Below are 13,498 nucleotides of genomic sequence, written 5' to 3' on the forward strand. Positions count from 1 at the left end.
TCACAGCCAGCTACCCAGAGGGACCGACTAGTTGGGGTTTAGTCCACTTCTATATCCTTCCCTTCAAGGCTCAGGGGTCCAGGATTATCTACTGTGTCTGTGTTAATTGGTTCCCCTTTTCTTTGTTGAAGAGGGTCTGTGCAGTCTTTCTCCCTATTCCACCATCTTACTGAACGAGTGTGTGAGATCTTTAGTCAGTTGGGAGAATACTGGAGCAGATACTAAGACAAGAATTTAGGTGCAAATTGTATGGGAGGTGATGCCACAAGATTTGGTCAAGGAGTAGGTATTTGAGTCAGGGAAAGACGCAGAGCCAGGGATGTATGTCAATGAATGTATTACCACTATCAGCAGTTTTCCTTCTGATCCTCTGCAGGTAGCCTTGGAACATATCTCAGAATTGTCCAACAAAAGGAAAGGAACCTAGGGTATTTATTCACCAGTCTTTTCCCTCATTGTTTAAGTACTGCTCCTAAAGTCATGAACTAGACAGAACTTTGGTCATCCCTCCACTGGCCCTGTGTGCTCCCAGGGCCAGGGAAGCCCACTGTCAAGTGACATTTATGGGGACTTCCTACAAAAGGTTCAGAATACTTTGACCTAGGAGATGGGTGGAATGTCAGGAGATTTGGGCATCAATAGTGTCTGTTACATACACTGAAAGTTCTTACCATGCTTTGGTCTTTGGATGACCCTTTGTTTCTTCTCAAAGCTGACCTGTTATAATGTTTCCATTTGCCCTCAGTAGTCTTGGAAACTCTTAGATCACCCCATGTGGAAGTCTATGCGTTGTTGTTACTCTAGTTCTTATCAACTGTGTAAAGAATATGGCAAACTCCCAAAATAAAAGGAAAGAGCTTCTTTTATACAGACTTCAACACCTTCTTTAGCTTATCTGACTTCAATTTCTCATCCACTTTCATACAGAGTTTTTTTGTGAGACAAGAAATAATGTAAATACAGGAATGTGTTGCTTAATGTCCACAATAATTCTGTGAAACAGAACCTTATATGATTTGCTTGGTGGCAGCTGAGAAGGCAGCAGGGAGAGTGGACAAAAAGAAATGAGTGGGATGGGAGTAAATATGCCCAGCCCCACCTGCTGTTCTGTGTGACTGCTCCCCAGACAAAGCCCGAGAGCCTGCACCCAGAGCTGTGTCCTCTGACTCACCTGCCTGTGTTCCACTTGTGATGCAGTGCTGCAAGTGCTTGGGTTTGGGATCTTCAAAACCACTAGGGAAAATAATATACAAAAGGAGAGCTGTGTTTGCTTGAAAAAACAACAACAACTTGTAAGATCATGAACATATGGTCAGATGTTGCCAGATATTAAACTATGCATATCTGTATATACACACACATATATGCCTGTTAGGCATGGTCATGCATTTGTATATTAAACTTATACTCCAGTGATAAGAAAAATTGAAAGAAAGCCAGAGATCACTGACTCTCTTTAATTTTGCTTTATTTTCTTCTAAGCAGTTTCTTTATACACATATATGCCTCCAACCAAGAGTTGATTTCAATTCCATTTCTACTTTCTGGTTATATTTGCCAGATGGACTTGAGGCAGCAAATGACATTGCTAAAAGAGAGAGATAGTGTTACTTTTTATTTATTACATTTTTCATCAATGTTTTTGCCTGAAAATTAGGGTCAATGGTACGTTTTATCTCTGGACTTCTACTGAAAACTAACAGCTTTATAGGGAATGGAATACAAATATTTGTTGTTTGCTAGTTTGAGAGACTTAATAAATATGCATTACTATTTTGAGGGAGATGCAGGGCTCTTTCCTTCTCTATCCATCTGGATAGATGAGCTATAGTGAATTGAAGGGCAAAGTACTTGGATTCTGCCATGTCCAACCACATTCCAATGATCAGACCTGGTTCTTTGCACATTATGACAGACATTCCAATCTTTGAAAATAATCAGATGTTTTGGTTTTGCATGCCCAAAATACAAAGACATTTGAAACTATTAGAGAAGTAACATGAATAATTGAAAATAGTTTGCTTATTTATAAGCAACACATTTTGAAACAGATTTGTCTAATGTGTTTGTCATGGAAATAAGAAACATTTTGTATATATGAGTTTTCAAATTGCTATTTTACAAGTTGGTAGCGTACATTTGGGTAGTGATGCCTTGCCTTCATAATGTAAGATAACTTGACCTTCCGTAGTTACTAAATGACAAGTAGTGTATCTTTGTCTAAAGACAGCCTAGTCAAGAGTACAGTGGTGTCTTCCACTCATAGAAGGTGTGCATCATTACCTCTCCCTCCCCTACTCTTGCAGCTTCAAAGCTTCAGGTGCACACTTCCTGTGGGGCTGGACAGGGAGCAGAGTCACTAAGGTGAAATGGTTAGATTAGTCACCTCACTTTAGAATAAAACTCTCCATCCACGTCTTGTAAACTAAACAACTGGGGGAAATCCTCCCTAATGTATTATAGAGTCCCAGAAAGATCTTTTCATAGCTGATTCTTGGTTGATAGGTGTGGTGCAGTGAATTACTTTTCCAGTGAATTATCTTTAGGAGCCATTGAGTCAGCTCCAACTCATAGAAATCCTATGGACAACAGAACAAAGCACTGCCCAGTCTTGTGCCATCCTCACAATTGTTGCTATGCTTGATCCCATTATTGCAGCCACTGTGTCAATCCATCTCATTGAGAGCCATCTTCTTTTTCTCTGACCCTCTACATGATATCCTTCTCCAGGGAATGACCCCGCCTGATAACAAGACCAAATTATAAGAGTCAAAGTCTTGTCATTCTTGTTTCCAAGGAGCATTCTGGCCGTACTTCTTCCAAGACAGATTTGTTTGTTTTTCTGGCAGTCCACTGTATATACAATATTTTTTGCCAAAACCATAAGGCAAATACATCAATTATTCTTGAGTGTTCCTTATTCATTGTCCAAATTTCACATACTTACGAGGTCATTGAAAATACCATAGCTGGGATAAACCCACCTTACTCTTGGGTGATGTCTTTGCTCTTTAACTCTTTGAAGAGATCTTTTGCAGCAAATTTGCCTAATGCAATTCTGCATTTGATTTATTGACCTCTACTTCCGCGAGTGTTGATTGTGGATCCAAGTAAAATGAAATCTTTGACAACTTCCATCTTTTCTCTATTTATCATATAGGTCCAGTTTTGAGGATTTCTATTTCCTTTTTGTTGAGGTATAATCCATACTGCAACAACAATGTTTTTATTGATCTTCATCAGTAAATGCTTCAGATCATCTTCACCTTCAGCAAGTAAAGTTGTGCTACTGCATATTGCAGGTTATTAATTACTCTCCCTCCAATTTGGATTATTTGCTCAGCATACAGATTGAATAAGTATAGTGAAAGAATACAACCTTGACGTATACCCTTCTTGATTTTAAACCAAGTAGTATCCTTTATTTTGTTTGAAAGACAACCTCTCAGTTCCTCATGAGCACAATAAAGTGTTCTGGAATTCCCCTTCTTCACAATGTTATCCATAATTAGTTATGATCCACACGGTTACATGCCTTCATGTAGTCAATAAAACACAGCTAGACATCTTTCCAATAGTCTTTGCTTTCCACCAAGATTCATTTGACATCTGCAATGATATTCTTCATTCTACATCCTCTTCTGAATCCAGCTTGAATTTCTGGAAGTTCCTTACAAATAAAGTACAGCAACCATTTTTTAATTATCTTCAGCAAAATTTTACTTGGGTGTGGTATTAATGATGTTGTTTGATAATTTTCACATTCTGTTGGATCACCTTTTCTGGAATGGGTGCAAATATGGATCTCTTCCAGTCAGTTCATCAGGTAGCTGTCTTCCAAATCACCTGCCATAGATGAATAAGTGCCTCCAGCTTTGCATCTCTTTGTTGAAACAACTCAATGGGTATTCCATCAATTCCTGGAGCCTTGTTTTTCACCAATTCCTTCAGTGCTGCTAGGACTTCTTCCTTCAAAACCATTACTTCTTGAGCATATGTTATTTCCTGAAATAGTTGAACATTGACCAATTCTTTTTGGTAGAGTGACTCTGTGTATTCCTTCCATCTTCTTTTGATGTTTCCTGCATCATTCAATATTTTGCCAATAGACTCCTTTAACATTACTATTTAAAGCTTGAATTTTTTTCTCCCATTCTTTCAGCTTGAGAAATTCCAAGCATGTTCTTCCCTTTTGATTTTCTAATTCAAGGTCTTTGCACATTTCATTATAATACTTTAGTTTGCTTTCTTGAACTACCCTTTGAAATTTGTTCAGCTCTTTTATTTCATCATTTCTTCCATTCAGTTTAGATACTCTCCATTCAAAAATAAGTTTCAGAGTCTCTTCTGTTACTCATTTTGGTATTTTCTTCCTTTCCTGTCTTTTTAATGATCTTTTGCTTTCTTCATGTATGATGTTCTTGATGTCATCCCACAACTCATCTGGTCTTCTTTGGTCATTGGTGTTCAACGTGTGAAATCTATTCTTCAGATGATCCCTAAATTCAGGTGGGATATACTAAACACTGTATTTGGGCTCTCCTTGATTTATTTCCATTTTCTTCAACTTCAACTTGCATATGAGTAATTGATGGTCTGTTCCACAGTTGGCCTCAGATCTTATTCTGACTGATGATTTGGAGCTTCTCCATCGTCTTTCCCACAGATATAGTCCATTTCATTCCTGTGTATTCCATCTGGTGAGGTCCAGCTGAATAGATGCCATTTATCTGTTGAAAAAAGGTATTTGTAATGAATAAGTTGTTGATCTTGCAAAGTTTTATCGTGTTACCTCCAGCATCATTTCTTTCACCAAGGCCATATTTTCCAACTACCAATGCTTCTTTCTTTCCAACTTTTGCATTCCAGTCACCAGTTATTAGGAACACATCTTGTTTACATGTTTGTCAATTTCAGACTGCAGAAGTTGGTGGTAAAAAAAAAAAAACACCTTCAATTTCATCATCTTTGCTATTAGTGGTTCGTTCATAAATTTGAATAATAGTAATCTTTTTAAAGTGTATGGCTATTATCCTATCACTAACAGTGTTGTGCTTCAAGATAGATTTTAAAATGTTCTCTTTGGCCATGAATGCAATGCCATTCCTCTTCAATTTGTCATTCCTGGTATAATAGACCATATGATTGCCTGATTCAAAATGGCCAATAGCAGTCCATTTCAGCTCACTAATGTCTAGGATATCGATCTTTATGCATTCCAGTTCATTTTTTTACCACTTTCAATTTTCCTTGGGAGCTTTGGTAGCATAGTGCCTAAGGCACTTGACTGCTAACCATAAGGCTGGCAGTTCAAACCCACCAGCCACTCCCTGGAAGGAAGGTTGGGCAATCTACTTCCGTAGTGATACTGCCTAGGAAACCCAAGAAGTGGTCACTATGAGTCGGGTCCAATTCAATGGGACACAACAACAAGAACAACAAACAATTATTCTAGATTCATACTTTGTGCATTCCATGTTCAGATTATTAATCAATATTTGCAACTGTTCCTTCCCATTTTGAGATGTGCCCCATCAGCAAATGAAAGTCCTGAAAGCTTTACTCCATCCACATCATTAAGGTTGACTCTATTTTGAGGAGGCAGTTGTTCCCTGGTCATATTTTGAGTGTCTTCCAACTCTGAGGGGCTCATCTTCCAGTAATATATCAGACTATGTTTCATAGCCATTTATAAAGTTTTCAGGGACCGTTTTTTTCAGAAGTGGATGGCCCCATCCTTCTTCCTAGGCTGTCTTAGTCTGGAAGCTCTGCTGAAACCTATCCATCTTGAATGATCCTACTGGAATTTGAAATACGGTTGGCATAGCCTCCATCCTCACAGCAACAGGCAAGACACCACAGCACAAGAGATGAATGGTGGCATCTAGCCTTAGTATTATAAAACTCCTATCAAGAGATCAGATGTTGTTGTTGTTGTTAGGTACCATCAAGTTGGCTCCAACTCACAGCAATGCTATGCACAACAGAATGAAACACTGCCTGGTCCTGTACCAGCCTCACGATCCTTGCTATACCTGAGCCTGTCATTGCAACTACTGTGTCAATCCATCTCTTTGAGGGCCTTCCCCTTCTTCATTGACCCTCCATTTTACCAAGCATGATATCCTTCTCCAGGGAATGGTTCCTCCTGACAACATGACCAAAGTAGGTGAGAAAAAGTCTGGCCATTCTCACTTCCAAGGAGCATTCCAGCTGCACTTCTTCCAGGACAGATCTGTTAGTCCTTTCAGCAGTCCATGGTAATCTTAGCATTCTTCTCCAACACCACAACTCAAAAGCATCAACTCTTCTTCAGTCTTCCTTATTCATTGTTCAGCTTTCACATGCATATGAGACAATTTAAAATAGCATTGCTTGGGTTAGGCACACCTTAGTCTTCAAGGAGACATATTTGGTCTCCATCACTTGAAAGCAGTTGTTTGCAGGAGATTTGCACAATGCAATATGTCATCTGATGCCTTGACTGCTGCTTCCACTGGTATTAATTGTAGAACCAAGTAATATGAAGTGCTTGACAGCTTCAGTCTTCTCTCTATCCATTGTGAAACTGTTTATTGGACTAGTTGTGAGGATTTTTGTTTTCTTTATATTGAGGTGTAGTCCATACTGCAGACTGTAGTCTTTAATCTTCATCAGTAAGTGCTTTAAGTCCTCCTCACTTTCAGCAAGCAAAGTTGTGTCATCTGCATATTGCAGGTTGTTAATGAGTCTTCCTCCAACCCTAATGCCATGTTCTTCTTCATATAATCCTGCTTCTCAGGCTTTTTGCTTAGCATACATATTGAATAAGTTTGGTGAAAGGATGCCACCCTGACACACTCCCTTCCAGACTTTAAATCATGCAGTATCCCCTTGTTCTGTTAGAAAGACTTCCTCCTGATCTATGTACAGGTTCCTCATGAGTATAATCAAGTGTTCTGGAATTCCCATTCTTCTCAATGTTATCCATGATTTTGTTACAAGCCACACAACCAAATGCTTTTGCATAGTCAATAAAACATAAGTAAACATCTTTCTGGTATTCTTTGCTTTCAGCTTACATCCATCTGATATCAGCAATGATATCCTTCATTCCATGTCCTTTTCTGACTCTAGCTTGCATTTCTGGGAGTTCTCTGTCAATATACTGCTGCAACTGTTTTTGAATTGTCTACAGTAAGATTTTACTTGCATTTGATATTAATGATATTGTTCTATAATTTCCACATTCTACATCCAAGATCAGATGGGACTATGCAAATAAGGTGTTCTGGCATACCAAGGAGATTGGATAGATTGATTAAAATAGCAATAAAGTACATGTATGTGTAGGACCATGAAATAATATGTACAGAATCCTAATGAGTGGATTGGTTAGTTTTGCCATCCCACTGGAATTGAGAAAGAGCCAATATCTAAACAGAGACGGGATCTCACAACCACCATGAAAGAAGAGTCAGGAGTGGAGCACAACCTTTGAACCCAGAGTCCCCTGGCTGGGTGCCTTCTAGATTCAGGAAACAGAAAGAGATGTAAGAGAGAGAGAGATGGTAAGAGCAGTTGAGAAGTGGCAGCAGAAAAATGGTGGTAGCAGATGCAGTAGAACCAGGAGCCTGGCAGGGCAGAAGCAAGGCCAGCCCAAAAGGGACTTTAAGGTGCCAAGGTCCAGAGAGAGACTTACTTGTCTGTGGCACAGCTGCAAAGAGGCTGTTCTCATTAGAGAACTGTACCCTGAGCAATACTAAACCTGAATTGTAACCTATTACTTTTCTAATAATCCCTCAAAATGTGAGTATTTTCTGAACTCCAGATACTCATTGCAAATAGTTTTCAAACTTAACAGATGAGTAAACTTCCATGGAAGTGATAATTGGTGTTCAAATTGGTAAAATGGTTAGTGGGTGGTGGTATATCTGACCTCCACCTCATAAGAATCCACTGTTGGCTGTTAATATTGTTTCTCTCTCTCTCCTTTGTGAAGTTAGAAGAGGTCAGACATCTCCACAACACTATTTTGGCAACAGATGATAAGTACTGGACCTTTAGGGGAAAGAATTGCTGTACAGATAGCCCAAGAATATCTATAACTCCTCTGGATTTGTTCTCAAATTGCAAAGGAACCTAATTCTTTCCATGAAGGAGCCATTCCAAGAGCCGTTCTTCCCCTACCTGATATCATCACACTACATGCCTGACCTTGGAATGAAATTGACTTGTAGAATTGAGTTTTAAAAGGAGATACTAGGAGGAGCCCCCAACAGGAATCAGAGACACTGAAAAGGTAACCCAGGGGAGAATTCCAAACAGATTTTTAGAGCTGATGATATTTTAGAGTTTGTATACTTTGTCCCACTCTCCCATAACCCTATTGAACAAAAGCCTTTCCAATGCAAAGTCATATTGTTTTCATGTTAACAATACACCCACCCATAATTATTTCAAGCAAGCAGTGGGTTTCTGCAAAATAGAGATAAAGATAATATCTAAAAATATCCATTCCTTTTCAAGATGATTCCTGCTCTAGTGACCCTGTAGGATAGAGTAGAATTGCCGCTATGGGATATCCAAGGATGGTGGGTTTGAACTGCCAACCTTTTGATTAGCAGCTGATTACTTAACCATTGCACTACTAGGGCTCCAAGATAGTTCTTATCTGTTAAGATTAGGTGAGTTAGTATATGGAAAGCACTTAGAGCAGTGGCTGGCACATGGGAAGTTCTCCATAAACTAAATCTTATCATTATTAGTAGTATGATTATATTAATAACATTTTTTGGTACTTGCATTTTTTTTTTAACCAGATATAATGAAAACATGCCTTCCATGGATGCAGGTTATCCTCAAAAAATAGTTCATGACTTCCCCCAAAATGGCAAAAAAGTTGAATTTTTTTTCCAAAATGGAGGTAAAGACTATAAGTTTCCCCATTTTGTTACCCTAAAAAAATAGGAACTTTTACTTACATAAAAAATTATAGTTTTTTGCACAAAATATGAATTATTATTATTATTATTATGTGGTTCTTTCTCATTGTTTTGTTTATGTGGTGGATTATGGTGATTGTTTTTCTAATGTTGAACCATCCTTGCATACTTGGTATGAATCCCACTTGGACATGATTAAAATATGAATTTTTAAGAGTTCATGTGGAAAACCATCTATTAGTCTGATATGATTTTTTTTTATTTCCAGGATTTTTCTATTTCACAAAATAAATCAGCACAAATTTGATCCTAATATGAGACCTTCTTCTGTCTTGAAAACTAATCACTGTTTCAACTGTAGAAATAACTGATGGTCAATGCTGACAAAGGAAAATGAAACAAAATATTCTTAATGAACCAAGAAGAGAGTTTTTCTGAGGGTCTCTGTATTTCAGTTTTTTTTTTTTTTTTTCTTTTACCTTCTTGGAGACTCTGAGGCAAAGATCTATATGTACAATCTTATTTAACCTTAATCTGGAAATAGTCTATGTTAACTAGAATCTATTGCTTTGTGACCTTAAATTTAAGCAAGTGCTAAGGATGTCACAGTCATAAACCTGTCCTGAGGTTTTTTTTGTTTTGTTTTTTTATGTCATGGTCATAGGCTATCCTGAGTGGAGCTCTTTACCAGAATATTGACTTTAATCTTGAGCAGTTATCATCTATGGCATGTATATATAAATCTTCCCAAGAAGACACAAGTCCCCAGGTTGACAAAAGAAAAAGCAGTACAGAAATATATGATTCAGAATGACAGTGTCATCCTTATATGTACAGTACAACTCTGTCACACATTTAAGAAAACTGATATTGCAACTTACTATAGAAAATAGAGTTTCTGACTTTTAACATGATATGAAAAAAATAAAAAGAACCTAAGAATATAAGTGATGAATTTTCACCAAGTAAACCCAACTCAGTAACCACCTCACACATTAAAAAAAAGAAGAAAGAAAATTGTCAGCACCCAAAATCCCTTTCTCTGCCCTTTTTAGGCATTAACTTTCTTAAGGTTAACCACAATCCTGACCTTTTCTTTAACTCAACACTATGTTTATGAACTTAATCTATACAATTTAATCTAACTTTTGATAATTCATTCCTTGCAATCAGTGTTTTCCATTGGTGGAATAATTTACCACAGTTGATCCATCCAGGTAGCTTTAAATTTGAGACTATTTAATACTTCCATTAACATTTTGAAGAACCACCACACTCTTTTCCACAATGACGATGCCATTTTATATTCCCACCAGCAATGGATAAGGGTTCCAGTTTCCCGTATCCTTGCCAATATTTGCTATTTATCTGTGTTTTTTTTTTTTTTTTTTATCTTAGCCATCCTGATGGGAGCAAAATGGTGTCTTATTGTGATTTTGATTTGTGTTTCTTTGAAATGTAATGACATTGAGCATTTTTTGGTGTGTTTTGTACCATTTGAATTCAAATCCATTTCTGATGCAGGAAGGATGTAAATTTAAAAAAAAAATTATGTAGTCACTCAGCTAACAAGTACATCAAAATACTCTCTATTATATGCATACTACATTTGTTCAATAATTTCAGAGTTGTTCTTTTTTGGTGTTTCGTCAATTCCAACTCGTGGTAATCCCTTGTTTTCACAGTAGGTCTGTGCTCCATAAGGTTTATAAGGCTGTGACATTTGGGAAACAAATTGTCAGACCTCTAGGTGGGTGGCTTTGAACTGCCAACCTTTCAACTACTAGCCAAGTACTTAATCATTTGCACTACCCAGGGACTCCTAACTTCAGAGCAGACAAATATTATATCAGTAAAGGAGCAGAGTGTGGGTGTGGGCTGGTTTTCCAAAGATTCAAATAAGGGAGATGGCGCCTTCTTGTTGCTACCTAAAAACAAACCACTGCAAAACACAGTGCATTAAAACAATAATCCCTCATGGTTCTATGGGGTGACTATTTATTTACAGCTGTGCAGTTATTGTTCAGGATCTTTCATGTGTTTACCAGGACTGGAGTCACTAAATGCGCCTGGTGCTGTCACTCAGCTGGAAAGTGGAACAGGATTCCCAGCTACTGATGGGCCTTTACCAACTCTTTAGAATTCTGCAGACTGAGGGACACTCCTTCTCAGTCTGATGTTCCCTCCAGAGCATTGCTTATTGCCTCTTACTGTAGGACACTGAGCATAAGCTCCTCATTGATCTTAACTTTCCAAAAGGCAGAGAAATGTTGCCTTGCATAAATTTTTCCCATCCTGCCCCAGAAAACACCTGAGTCTAGAGATGACAAAAGGCCTAGCAGTTTTCTTGACAAATCAGAGAAAACTACAGCAGAAAAAGAATACAAATTAATATCCCAATATATTATCCTGTTGTGTACTTTTATGGGAAGCTCATAGGGCATAGTGGGTAAGGCATTTGGCTGCTACCCAGAAGGTTGGCTGTTCAAACCAACCAGCTGCTTTGCAGGAAAAAGATAAGGCAATTTACTTCTGTAAAGATTTATAACCTTGGAAACACAATAGGGGTCGATAGGAGTCAGAATCAACTCACTGCCAATGAGTATATGTTTTTATACTTGTATTTCCTAAGAAAACAAACAAACAAAATGTGTGTGTGTGTGTGTGTGTATTATATACATATATACATAACCCAGGAGCTCTGGTAGCATAGTGGCTAAAGCATTTGACTGCTAACCAGAAGGCTGGCAGTTCAAACCCATCAGCCACTCCTCAGAAGGAAAGTTGGGCAATCCTACTTCTATAGTGATACTGCCTCGGAAACCCAAGGAGGGGTCGCTATGAGTCGGGGCCGACTCGACGGCACATAACAACAACAACAACATACATAACCCAACTCTATATGTGCATAACAGTTGCTAATGAGTCAATTTTGACTCATGAGAATCCCTTGAGTGCTAGAGTGGGACTATGTTCCACAGGATTTTCAATGGCTGATATTTCAGAAATAGATGGAAAGGCCTTGCTTCTAAGGTTCCTCTGGATGGACTTAAATTGAAAATCTTTTGGTTGGCAGCAAGTACATTGACCATTTACACCACCCAGAGACCTATATACATATATGCTGTTGTTAGGTACCTTCCAGTTGATCCTAATTCGTAGCTGATTCTAATTCATAGCTGATTCTAATGCATAGCACCTCTGGGACAAAGTAGAACAGTTCCATAGGGTTTTCTAGGTTCTTTATAGAAATAGATTCCCAGGTCTTTCTCCTTGGGGCTGACTTTTGGTTACCAGCTAACTGCTTAATTGTTGTGCCACCAGGGCTTTTTATATATGTATATTGAAACAAAGAAACAGATGGATATGTAGATACACACACACGCGCACACACACACACATATATATAGCCTGCAACATTTATATATCTATGGAGGAGTTGAAAATAGCTGTGACCTCAGATGGGGTATACAAAGCCAGGAGAATAATAACCAAAAACTCTCATTGTATAGCTTCATAGAGAGAGCCATCCATGGGGTCTTGGATATAGCCTTGAATGTTTTTTTTCTGAAAACTATTATGATGCTGTATTCACTCTTTCCACACAACTGCTGCTCCACCATATAGCTCTTCCTTTGAGAAGAGTGTATTCTGAGATCTCTTCTCAAAATTGAGAATAGCAATCCTTGCCTGAGGTGAAGGCATTAATCCTTTCAACAGTCTCATTCTTCACACTACTAGGCCCTGATTTTTTGAGAATATGGTTGTGGGACGGTTGTAGGGCTATGGAAATTCTCTGTTCTTTACCTGACATTGTGATTACTTGGTAAATCATAAGTTATAATAATGAAATATTAAACAAAAATCAAGGAAAATCAGATCTGTAAAAACTTATTTAAAATAATACTATATATTATGTGTCAGGCACCATTTTACATTATTCTTACATAAATTTATATAAAACTTCTTGTTATAAAAATAATAGTACCATACTATTCTATATTTAACCACAGTAATGTGAAACATAGTAAACACTAGAAGTTACTTCTTTTTTCACCTGAACTCAGAGATCAAATCACTCTATGGGAAACTCTAAGATCTTATTAGCCCATTTCCTGAGATTGCATGCATATCTATAAATGGTTACACAACATGAGATAACATGAGATATAGAACTAAAGTTGACCTTTCATGCCTCTTACTTTGTATTCCTACCTTTACACTATTTGGTTAGGTTTCAATTTGAATTAATTTGAGAATTGTTCAATTATATCATCCCTTCAAGACTCAGTCGAAGACTCAGGCAGAATACAGGAACTTTAGGATAGCAAATAACAATTTCCAAAGTCTAAGAAAACATATTAAAAAAGCAATTACTTTAGGTTTTTCCTTAGTTATGTCTCTCAAAAATGACCAATGATAAGACTTATGTCCATTTTGCCAAGATTGGTAATAATAAGTTAGCTAGTCAAGTTATAGTATTCCTGTTGTACTGTGGTGGCTTACATATAGTGGTGATGCTGGAAACTATGTCACTGGTATTTCAAATACCAGCAGGGTCACCCATGGTGGAT

Source organism: Orycteropus afer, unplaced genomic scaffold (assembly GCF_000298275.1).
Source record: "Orycteropus afer afer isolate SDZICR_OR568_19922 unplaced genomic scaffold, OryAfe1.0 scaffold00147, whole genome shotgun sequence".
Classification (NCBI taxonomy): Eukaryota; Metazoa; Chordata; class Mammalia; order Tubulidentata; family Orycteropodidae; genus Orycteropus; species Orycteropus afer.